The following is a 12,488-nucleotide window of genomic DNA, read 5'->3' on the forward strand; positions in this document are numbered from 1 at the left end:
GGGTGCCTAACTTGTCTAACCAAGAGGATGCATAATGTATATGTAAAGTGTTTAATGAGGTATTTACGACACATGAGGTTATAGCGGGTCAGGAATATTCTGACAAAATGTTTTTTGTCAGAAAATGCTGACTTGTCAAAACCAATACTTGTGTAGGAAAGGGTTGGTTTCTAGAAATTTCTTGAATTGGAAGAAAGTCCTGCTTCTCTGAACACAGTGGGACCAAACAATAGGAGGCAATTTCTTTGTTTTCACTTCAAAACCTTTTTTCAGCCAGCCCTGTGCCCAATAAAACTTTCCCGCTTGGCTTTCTTTCAGGGGCGTGTTACCAGTGCTTCTCTTGCTGGCTGTTTCTCCCCAGAGACACACAGACCTCTACCAAACTAATACCCAAATCCCCTGTGTTTACATTCAGCCTCAGTAAAACCCCTCCACTCACATAGCTCAGTTTCTGACTGGACTTGCATATGGTGTGTGTTTCAGGTAGTGACTCCTATTGTTTCAGCTATTTTACTCCAAAAAGGAGCTTAACTGTTTCTTACATTTGTCCTAAATGAAGGACAGCTATCACCCCACCAACTTCAGTGCGGTTTCACCCACCCTCCATCGTGACAATGTAATACATCACATTGACATGGATCCCAGTGTGCCACCAAAAATCTATGCAGCAGGACCATGCAAATTCTCAATAACAATGAGAAATAAAGTAAAAGCTTTTCTTGAGCAGATCAGAAAGTTAAATGTTACTGAGCAACCTGAGATATCAAATGACTGTGTTAAGGCTATGACAATCCAGGCATAATTTGCCATGATTATGTGCTCTACTAAGAATGTTGCTTTTTGGCAATGCAGAATGGCACTGGGATGACTAGGAAGAGAAAAGCTTTTGGGAATTAAAGAGAAGTTGTTGCAAAAGCACCAGTGTTGAAATATTTTGAATTAACAAAGATGCTAAGATCTCAGTTGATGCAACACAGGCACATTCACAATCCATGGCAAGCAGGAAGTTTTAGGATTTGACTTGACTGTATATGTCCTTGGCAGTGGGAGGTATCAGTTCACTACTGACATAAACTCTTGCTATTGTTTTAAGAGCTACTTGTAAGAAATGTTTGCTTCCTGGTTTTAAGAAATTATCAGTGTTAACATTGCTAAGAAGCCATAAAAGTTAACATAATATTCTCTTACTGTCTAATTTGTATAACCAAACTCCATGAAACCTATACTAAAATACAATAACTGCGACAGTAAAAAAAATGGCTCTAAGCTTGACATCTCCAATTTCTCTGTCTTAAGGAACACTAATGTTCATATAGCACTCTACTCTTGCCAAGAGCCAAATACTGTGAAAAGCCTCTGCCTGGCAAATATATTGTTGTGCTGATAGATTCTATTAAACAGTTAAATCTAATTTCCAAGTAATAAATGTGAGTTTATAGCCTGCTGTGCTTTTCTTTCTATTTGTTCCATTCAGTCTCTGGAGATGTTAGGCAAACAACCAGCATGGAGCTTCTCTTACTGAGAGAAAAGTCTGTTTATCTGCATTTATTTTATATATATTGAATCAATCCCTATTTTCCTTCCCTAAAATTTCAGAGGTGCTCCCGATAGATCGTTCAGAAAACACTTTACCCTTCATCATATTGCAACAGCTGTGTCAGGCAGCTAGCACAAGCATGTTTTGGAATATTTCAAGTTGATCTGTTCCAATGGGTATTAAATGTTCATCATTGCAGTTTTAACTAGTTGTGACTGCACATTAAGCTATTCAACAAAGGAGGCTAATGTTATAAAACATTCCATGGTGGAGGTGGGGAGTTCAGCTCAATGAGCAAATGTATCAAAACCCTTTAGGGACAATTTTTCAAAATTTGGTGTGTAAATTAAGTCTACAAAATATATTTGTATGTGTATCCATTGCCAGTGGGTACTTGTTTATCCAAATATATTTGTGTATACAATTGCATGTTTTGTGTGCGTACTTTCAGATAAATGTATTCCCATTTTAGAATTCAAAGTTCTGAAATCTTTTGTCAGAGCTGTATGGGAGGCAAAGAAAGGTATCTTCACCTCCATTACAGCATCCAATAAATTGTAATCTGTAGACATGTGAAGGGTGGCAAATAGCCTTGGGGAACCTGGGGTTGTCTTTGTTCAGAAACAGTTGAATGTTTCTTGTTGTAAGGAGCAGTCTATTTTCTTTATTGAAAAGAGTAATTGGAATCTGACCAGATTTATAATCTCTGTGGAGGCAAAGTCATATCTGGTACAGACAAATGTGAATCTTGCCTGTTTGACCATAAGCCACTGTTATTCATGGAGGAGCTAGAGGTGCCTGGGGAGCTCTGAGCTATGACTTGCAGACTTGACCCATATCCTGCCAGGCTGGTAAGATCAAGTAGGGAAGTACTGAGTCTGTTTTTTGAGGAGATTGTCAATCCCTTTCTTTGGTTGGCCTTTGCTGAAGAAACCTTGATTCTCAGAATTCAGCCCATTATCTGTCTCTAATCTCCCTTTTCTTGGGAACGTAATTGGAAAGGTTATGTGGAAAGGACAACTCTGACAAATCCAGAGTCCAAAGATTTCCTTGGTCACTGTCAATCTGTTTTTAGGCTTGGATGTGACACACAGACTACATTGTTGTCAATGTTTGATGCCCTTCCAAGAATGACTTAAAATAATGGGCCAAATACTCAGAGAGTGTAAATCAGTCTGAAGTCAACAGAGCTACACCAGTTCACACCATCTGAGAATCTGGCCTCAGATGCCCATTCTAATTCTTTTATATATGTTACCAGCTTTAGACACCATTTGCTGACAGGTTAAGGACCGGAGCAGGGACATAAGGAGTGCCTCTTGAGTAGCTCCATTCTAGCCTGTCAAAGAGACAGCTTTGGGGCAAAGGTTCATCTTCACTGAGGGAATTCTCATGCTGGGTACGAGGTGGTTCTATTCTCTCACCCCTCTAGTTCAATGTACATATCACCATTAGTGAGGTGTTTGGGTGTTCAGCCTTCAGTATGCAGCTGATACACAGTTCTGCATCTCTGTTTTTTGTGACTTATACAGCACATGAGGTGAGCCTTCTCAGTCACTAACAGAGATGCATACTTAGATGTGAATGAGCTATCTTATTCTTAATTTGAATAAGAAATAATAGTGGTAGGCTGGGGAAATCAGCCAGGAGAAGTGGAGAGATTTACAGCAGTTCTTTTACCTGAAGAACTATGCCTACCTTTTGTTACTCATGTTTACAACCTGGGGATCTTGATCTGGATATTTAGATAGCATCAGTGGCCAAGAATAATGTTAACCTCTGTTTAAGAAGAAGGTTGTTAACTTTTTTGCCAGTTACATATCTTGCCATGGTCCATGCCTGATGAGAGTCTTACGATGCACTGTGGTGGCTCAGCCACTGGGAGAGACTGTGGTGCACCATAGTAGATAAAAGTGTAGCTGGGGAGTAAGGCACGTAAAGGAGAAAGGCAGCATGAGGGAACTGGAATTATAATTTCCCTGAGGCGTGATGGCTGCTCAGTTGGACACAAAGATTAATGTTGACTGAAAATGAAATATTTCATTTTGACCACACAAAACAAAATTAAATGTTTCTATTTAATGAAAAGAGGCCCATGCAAAATATTGGGATATTTCTGAATAGAGATTTTTTTTAAATTTATTTTTCTGTGAAGAATTTCGCCTGGAGCTGGTGAAAGCTCAGAATTTCCAGAAATTCTGACAGTTTGAATTTTATTTTCTTTTATACATAAATAAATAAATACAATCAAAATATAGGAAACAAATTCTTTATGAAATAAAAATTGAAATTCATTCTGGTAATATCAAAATGGAATAATCAAAACGCTTTGTTTCATTTTTTTTTCAAAATGAAATTTTGTGGAGATCAGAAACAATGAAAAGTCTGGTGGCACCTTAAAGAGTAACAGATTTATTTGGGCATCTTTAAGGTCAGTCTTTAAGGTGCCACCGGACTCCCCATTGTTTTTGTGGATACAGACTAACACGGCTACCCCTCTGATACTTGTGGAGATCAGCACATTCCTGCAAAATATGTCAGTTTTGACAAAAAAGCATTTTCTGACAGAAAAAAATGTTCCATCAGAAATATTTCAACCAGCTCTAGTTTTGATATTTATACTCTTCATCCTATTTGGAACAAAACCAAATGCAGAAATATCAGAATTTCCCCTGGGACAGAAGTTCCATTTTTCAGTCAGCTCCACTCTCAAATCTGTACTTCTAGGGAATATTTTTAAATTAATTTTTTTGCACATTTTTATATCAAATTGTTTGCATGCGATCCTAAAGCATGATACAGGTACATCTGATTTTATACAAGAAATAAAATATGTCAGCATCAGGGACAAATTCTCCGCTAGCGTTAAGTCAGAGTCACACATTCTAAGGGACCATTATGATCGTCTAGTCTGATCTCCTGTATAGCACAGGCTAAAGAACTTCCCCTAAATAATTCCTAGAGCATACATTTTAGAAAAACATCCCAGTCTTGATTTAAAAATTGTCAGTCATAGAGACCCTACTATGAGCCTTGTTAAGTTGTTCCAATGGTTAATTACTATAACTGTTAAAAATTTACACCTTATTTCCAGTCTGAATTGTCTAGCTTCAACTTCCAGCCATTGGTTCATATTATACCTTTCTCTGCCCGCTCTGAAGAGCACTACTGTTAACTTGTTAACTTCAATTGAATTACACTAGCAGGGAAATAGCTCCCAAGTTTTTATAACTGTTTTACCAGCATATAGATAGAGTTGAGCAAAATCAATAATACAAGTTTCAACTTGGTGAATTTTGCCTGGTTTGGGGTTTCCTTCCAAACTAGGGCCAGGTCCAAAAACTTTCAAATAAACTTGTTAGCTTGAGCACATCTCCTGATATCAGCTGCTGCCCTATTCTGTGTAAATATGTCTGTACAACATTAGAGAAATTTATAATCAAAATCCTATTAGCATGTGGCTTTATTTATCCTTATTTTAAGAATTCCCTCAGAACAAATTCTGCCAATAAAATATATTGTGAACTTATTCTCTGACTAGAGCTCAAGGATATTTTTTTCAAGGATACTAGTGTCCTACTTCTCTGGATGATACACACCGGACAACTTCCCAAGGAAAGTTTCTGAGTCAGCCGTAACCTGCTAAAGGAAGTTGTTAGTAATAACTTCCTCCACATTCTTAGTGACACAAGCCTGGGCACAGATGCTCAGTTGTGGTGCGGCTGCTTTGCATTGCTCTGACAGTGAAATCTGGCTACTGAGCTGGGTTAACGGATACAGACCCTGAATTCTCCAGGGGCACAGAGTGAGCATAGAGCTTTTATGCTACCTGCTCCTCCTGCACCTAACCCTTGTTCCTGGCATGGCAGGGAAAAAAGAGACATGGTCAGGACACCTCCTGATTCTGTCTGTGGTTTTAGCCCCAGGGGACTTTTGGCACGGGTGGTGTAAATTAAAGCAGCCTGAGAGCAGACAAGCGTTATATATGGCAGCACCCAGTTCAATGGAGTGCCAAAATGATCTTTACGCCACCTTTGCATGCCCATCCCTCAACTGCTGACTTGTTCTGCATGCTGCTCGGTTGGACTTCCAGATCCTTTGATCTTCTGGATTTCTTTACTAAACTAATCAAATTGGGATCAGTTTTTGTGAGACACTTTTCCTGATTTTTCTCAAGTGATCTGTAGTGCTTCTGTGTGGTGTTAAAGAAGCTGTCACATGTCAACTCATAGGTGGCTGCTCTTCAGTGCTGGCTGAGTGATCTATCTTTGTGCATTCGTATGTGTGTATACACACACTAGAACAGAGCACCAATTGCTGGAGACATATTTGCGTAAGCAGGGTCTGAATGAGCTCTCCCCTTACATCTAGTGGTGAGCTGTGGAAAAAGACTTCAGAAGCTGATCTTGTTTGCTTGACACACCCACTCTGCCTAGGTGCTCGGCGTGATGGGATTGCTTGCCCAAATGATCAGTTGTGGCTGGTGTTAGATTCCCAGTCCTCTTATTATTGGGGCAGGAATAATAAATGGTTGTTATCCTTGTTGTGTGAACCGAGGGCAGCAGAACTGTACTGGCATGCCCCAATAGAGGGACTCACCCTCAACTGAATGGCACTCGCTAGGAAGGGGACATGAGTTCCAAAGCCCAATGAGTTGAGAGAGGGTGGGGACAGGTACTTGTATGTGGTGCTGTAGGCCTTGTTTAATGGTCCTAGATACCATTTGACCCTTCCTCTCTCCGTAGTATAATAAAAGAGCTAATTTAGACTCAAGAGAGTCTTGTTACATGCTGTAGAGCTGAAATCACTGATACCGAGGTCTAAGTATTATACCTACTTTGGGACAGTGTCTCTATTGCAAGAGACTGCCCAGTGTGTACCAGCAGTGAGGCTCCCCCACTAACAGCTGAAATCACTGAGAGCTGTGTTAAGTATGTGTGTGTGGGGCTCCTGAAGACATCTTGGTGAGTGGCCAGCCGGGCAGCTGGTGGAGAGGCGTGGCAAGTGGCCAGCAGGGAGGCTGGTGGAGAGGTGTGGCCAGCAGAGAAGCTGGTGGAGAGGGTCAGAGCAGAGCCCCGCAGAGGCATGGCAATTGGCCGTTGGGGTGATGAAGGAGTGCCTGAAGAGTGCAGCATGTAAGGTGCCTCCTTACCACCCCCTGCCTTTCACACAGGATGGGAGGTGAACTCTGTGAATGGACCTCTGAACTCTGGGGGTGCACCAGCCAAGGACAGCAACTGTGAGTGGAATACAGAGAAGGGACAGGCACGTTAAGGGGACTTTTGGGTTGTAAGACCCTGAGGGGAAAAAGATGCTGCCCAACTTACTTAGGGGTGGGTATTTTGCTCATGGTGTGTTTATGAACCCTAGTTGCGGTGTTTTCCCAAATTAATGCTGAGTTAATTCCCTCCTTTTATTAAAAGTTTTTGCTACACTCAGACTCTGTACTTGTGAGAGGGGAAGTATTGCCTCTTAGAGGCACCCAGGGGTGGTGTGTAATTATCCCAGGTCACTGGGTGGGGACTCGAGCTGGTTTTGTGTTGTATTGTTGAAAAGGAACCCCTAGATACTGAACCCAGCCCTTGTTGCTGCTGGCTCCACCTGGCAGGAGGATTGTATTTGCATATGGCAGAAGAAAGCTCAGTGTCTCCAGGATGACGATACTCAGAGCCATCCCTTGGGTAAGGCGAATCAGGGCAACCACCTCGGGCCCCACACTTTTGGGACCCCTGCACTTCAATAAAATCAGTACTGTCCCAATATTTAGCCCTTTGTCCCGCATCCCAACTGATGTACAATCAGGATGCCATTTGTCCCGATATTCAGGTGAGGTGATGGGTGGGGAGATGGGTGAGTGGGGCGAGGAGGCAAATGGGGAGGCGAGCAGCAGGTGGGTGGGGGTGAGGAGGCAGGAGGGGAGGTGGAAAGCGAGGAGAAGAGCGGTGGGCGGGCAGACAGAGAGGCGGGGGTGCTGAACGGACAGTGAGGATACTAGTGGGGAGGCAAGCAGCGGGCAGGTGGGTAAGGAGGCAGGTGGGAAGGCAGGAGAAGGGTGAGGAAGCAGGCAGTTGGGCGGACGGCGAGGAGGAGAGTGGTGCAGGGGGCGTGCCGGACAGACTGCGAAGAGACTAGTGGGGAGGCAAGTGGCGGGCGGGTGGCGATGGGGTGAGGAGGTGAGCAGGGGCTGGGTGGACGGGCACGCCGGTTGGACAGTGAGGAGACTAGCGAGGAAGCTTATTTGTCCCGGGCCCCGCACCCATCTAGGAACAGCCCTGACCATATCACTGGCAACCCTTCATGCACCTTCAGAAAAAAAGTAGTCACAAAGACATATTTATTTTCGCATTTGCCTGTGCACAGGGAAGGGGCCATAGCCCCAGTCCATCCACCCATACCCCTTCTGGGATGGTCAATGTGCCTAGGAATGCTCTTTCCCCTTCAGAAAGCTCTGGCTGCAGCTTATGCAGAAATGCTGGGCAGGGAAAAGGAAATCTCTGTAGTTCTCCTTGCACCCAGCACAGCTTCACTGCAGCAGCTATACCTCTGCCCTAATTTTCTTAAGCATCCATGGTCTTTTCAGTGGAACACTCCAAAACGTGTCCCCCTACAAAAAGGATTGTGGTGACTATTTTCCACAGTTCACTATATTTCTTGGAATTGTTTTAGTTATTCATGAACATATTGTTTAAAGAAATGTTGTTATAGGTAAACCCTGATGAACTAATCTCCGATTAACTGAAACTACAGTCAATATTGCCCACAACCTTAGGGATAATTAATAGACCAACATCACAGACATAGGAATATGACTTCACAGCAGGAGCAATCAGAAAGAGAAAGGCTGTGAAGAGGGAAAGCTGTTCACATAGAAATGCTAACAACAAATAGAAATCAAAATCCAGCAAGTTATTGGCATAGTAAATTGTTTTTGTATAAATATAATCTTTTCCCCCTTTGCCTCTGTATGACCATTTTTCTGTAAGATCTACCCTTCCCCAGACATCAGAAAGAAACAGAAATAGAAAATAGAAAAACTCTAGAAAGAAATAGAGCATCTACTAAGACATACAGCAACTATTTCCTCACTATGAAAGAGTGGACTTCATTAATCAGAGCCTTGCTTAGAACACATTTGTCCTTGCACATTTGAGGTATAATTAAAAGAGCCACACTGTACACAGTCATTTAGCATTAGAACGACCCTTGTTTAACATGGTGATACTAGCACTATTTTAGGTAATTAAACAGGGTAATTGAGAAAGAGGAGAGCTGCCCTGTAGAGCTATAATGAACTCACCGGTGTGATCTTACATACAGAGAAATCCAATAAACAATGGGAAAATGAGCAAAATGTGATTTCAGGCCAACTTGAGTTTTAACTGGAATTTGTACATCTGCAAATCTTCATAAATAAGAAATCTGCATAACATCTATATATGAATAATTTCATTACTATCAAGCATATTAGGTATAACTAGAGGAGGTTCTACAGAATGGGATTAATTAACATGTGCACTGAATAACATCCATTCTCATTACTTAGTGTTGTTGCATTGCAGGAGCAGATTGAGAAAAACTGAAAGGGCTGAGTTGCAAAGACAAGCAGCTGTCTTTCACCAGGATGGAGAACACGATGCATCTTAAAGGTGACAAGAAACATTATTACATAGATTAATATTATTCAATCAATTAAGGTTTATTTTTCAATAATCCTAGATTTCAGACAAAGATGGGCCCAAAGCTCTGAGTTTGTATCCAGATCAGTTTCCCTAAGACGAGAGAGAGAGGGTTCAGATTTGGAGTTTAGGTTCAGCCAATTAGGAAGAGAATCTGCAAAATTCATATCTGAAGCTCCGTAGAGATCAGGAGTTGGGTTCAACCCCATATGTAATAATAAAATAATGAACTGATTTCATCCCTGCTATAACTCCATCCACTTCACTGGCCTGATGCAGGGATAAATTTGGTCCAATATTGTTCCTTAAAAAAGGGAATGGGTATATTCCATTAATTTGCCTGGTTGAATATCTGCATGTGGAAATTAGTGGCTGCAGATATTTACAAAGCACTAAAACCACTTAGATATTTTGTGGACATGATAAACCTTGAGACTAGAACCTCCTAAGTACTTCCATTCAGATTGGGAAAAAGGCATACATTTTTAAAGGTGAGAGTAATTAACAATTGGAACAATTTACCAAGGTTCATGGTGGATTCTTCATCACTAACAATTTTAAAATCAAGATTGGATGTTTTTCTAAAAGATCTGCTCTAGGAATTATTTTGGGGAAGTTCTATGGCCTGTATTATACAGGTCAGACTAGATGATCACAATGGCCCTTATGGCCTGGGAATCTATGAATCCAGGCACCCTCTGAAGTAGAAGCAACACACTCATACAGTGGTTCTCTCCCTTTCCCCCTCTAATATAGGTCTTGCTTATATTTAAAAAACCATCTGAAGCAACTAAAACATTTATTAGGATAGTGACAGGTATGTTAAAATGAAAAAGTTACTGAAACTATTTAAACAGGGAAATCAGTCACTTGAAAAGTCTGTATTTTATATAAGAGCATTTGACTTACAATCTCCACAATGATTTTGCAATTCATATGTCTGAATGCTCTAAAGAAGTTCCTGATTCCTTTATTCTGATGTCAGATGAATGGCCCAGTACTGGTTGGTGTCAGATTGGTAGATTATGTTCAACAAAAAAAAGAACAATTTTCCTTTTTGGTTGCGTGAGATGAACAGAATGGTTGTTTGGAAGTCATGAGGTGTAGTAACCTTCAAGAAGCATCAAGGCATTGTTTTCCAGCATTTGCAATCCAAATTGCAGTGTTTACAATTGCCATTGCAAATGGAATCCTCCAGTGGTCTGCACAGTCCATAACACATTCCCCTTGTTTTAATTTGTTCTAGAAACACAGTTATTTTTATTTCCACATATATTTATTGCAATCATCTGTGTGTTCTTTTTAAATAAAAAAATTAAGAAATCATCTGCCACTAAGACTGGCAGCCTGTAGATAAACAAATGAAATCCTTGCACATTACACAGGGATTTATCAGAAAATAATGCAGCCTCAGAACCTGTAATAAAAAGCTTTGGATTAAGGCACTAGACTAGGACTCAGGCAATCTGGGTTCAATCCTGTGTAATTTTGGGCAAATCACTTAATCTCTCTTTGCTTTAGTTTGCTATCTGTAAAATTGTGGATAATACTAATTCCCCATAGCACAGAAGGTATTGTGAGGATAGCTACATAAATACTTGGGAGGGAGATGATAAAGTGGGAGCCATGTAAGTACCTAAACTGTTCACACAAACATGTAATTTCTTGCTAATATTGTAAAATATTTGCAGAAATCTAATTTTAAATGCCTTTTCTGTGAACATTCTCATCAGAAACCTAATTCTGAGAGTTATGTTCATTCTTTACAGGAACAGAAACAAACAAGGTGACCTAGGGGTCTGTAATGGGGCATGCTGACCCTTTAAGACAGGGTCTGGATCCAGCACTGGCCTGTTCCTAGCTTCTACCCAGTACAAAGGCATTCAGGAGGGAAGAGAAGAGGTTGCAATTTCCAAGGCACATGAAAATTGTAGGCCTCTCAGAAAAGCATGCTGGGAAAGTGGACAAGGACAGCTCTTTTCTGAATTTAAGGGAGATTGGTGGAGAGTTAGACCTGTACTGGATCTCCATGATGAGGCAGGCTGGGAAAGAGTAGGGTGTGGCTCACTTTTTTGAGAGAGAGATTGGTAAAGTGGTTTGAACTTTGGGTCTCTCCAATCAAAGGTCCTGGGAGGGGCTTTAGGAAGAAGCCTGTGAAAGGTCCTGAGAGGATACCTAAGAGACCGGCATACTGAATGTAATATATCCCCAGTGGAGGGAGTTAATTTGGACTTTATTACAGAGCCATCAAGTAGACAGAACCCTGGAGTGGGAACAAAAGGATTCTTGAAGTATCCAAGTAAGGGTGTTAGGCCAATGAGCCAGAGAGAGGACTTCATGAAGTCATCAAGTCCAACACCTTGCACTGAGGCAGGACCTAGACCATCCCTGACAGATGTTTATCCAACCTCTTCTTAAAATCCTCCAGTGGCAGGGATTCCACAATCTCCCTATTCCACAGCTGAACTACCATTACAGTTAAAAAAAAAATCCTAATATTTAACCTTGCTGCAGATTGCTGATTACTTCTTGCCCTACCTTCAGTGAGCTTGGAGAACAGTTGATCACAATCTTCTTTATAACAGCTCTTTTAAAGAATGCTATGGCCCCATTGTATACAGATCTGGTTTTCATGTAGTTTTACCTTGTTCCTATTTGTTTACAGGTGTCAGATGCACGTACCTCCTCTGAACTGGACCGTAACATAATTTAATGCCTGGTGTATTATCATGCTTGGAGGGCTTCTGCGGGAAATTAGGGAAGTCTGAATGGCAGTACATTGATTCCCACAGGGGGGTCTTCCCTCCCTCTTCTCCATTACCCCCCAAACCCAAATATATTTGAGGGTATGATTTGACAGTATATTTCCATCTCCTGATAATAACAACTACTCCCCCTTCCTTTCCCTTCACTACCCTGCACATACATATGCACCCCGCACATGTATGGCATGCTTCATAAGGCAGAAGTTGTGGGATTTTAATCCCCAGGAACTCTTAAATGGATTAAATCTCAAATCTCTAAACATTATTCTAATTGCTACAGTAAGTAATACAGGCTTGAGGCAATGATGATTTAGTGTTTAAATGAAAGCAATAGATAATCAAAAATAAACATCTGAAACTTGGGCTAGGCTATAACTGGATGATACTCAAATGATTTTCAATTGAAATTTTGTATTGATTTTTCTCCCCTTTGCTTTCTGAGAAATATTATCCTGACTACAATGACAAAACCTAGTTAACTGAGTGCATGCTTGCATCCCACATTCAACA

The 12,488-nt window shown here is 41.1% G+C and overlaps 1 protein-coding gene across 3 annotated transcripts in view; it reads right to left on the bottom strand.

Annotated features, from left to right (window-relative positions):
- The window catches only part of CLVS1 (clavesin 1), a 139,346-nt gene that overhangs the window by 81,831 nt on the left and 45,027 nt on the right, over positions 1-12,488 (bottom strand). The gene's annotated exons all lie outside the window — the stretch shown is intronic.

The sequence above is a fragment of the Lepidochelys kempii genome, chromosome 2 (genome assembly GCF_965140285.1).
Source record: "Lepidochelys kempii isolate rLepKem1 chromosome 2, rLepKem1.hap1, whole genome shotgun sequence".
In the NCBI taxonomy this organism is placed as follows: Eukaryota; Metazoa; Chordata; order Testudines; family Cheloniidae; genus Lepidochelys; species Lepidochelys kempii.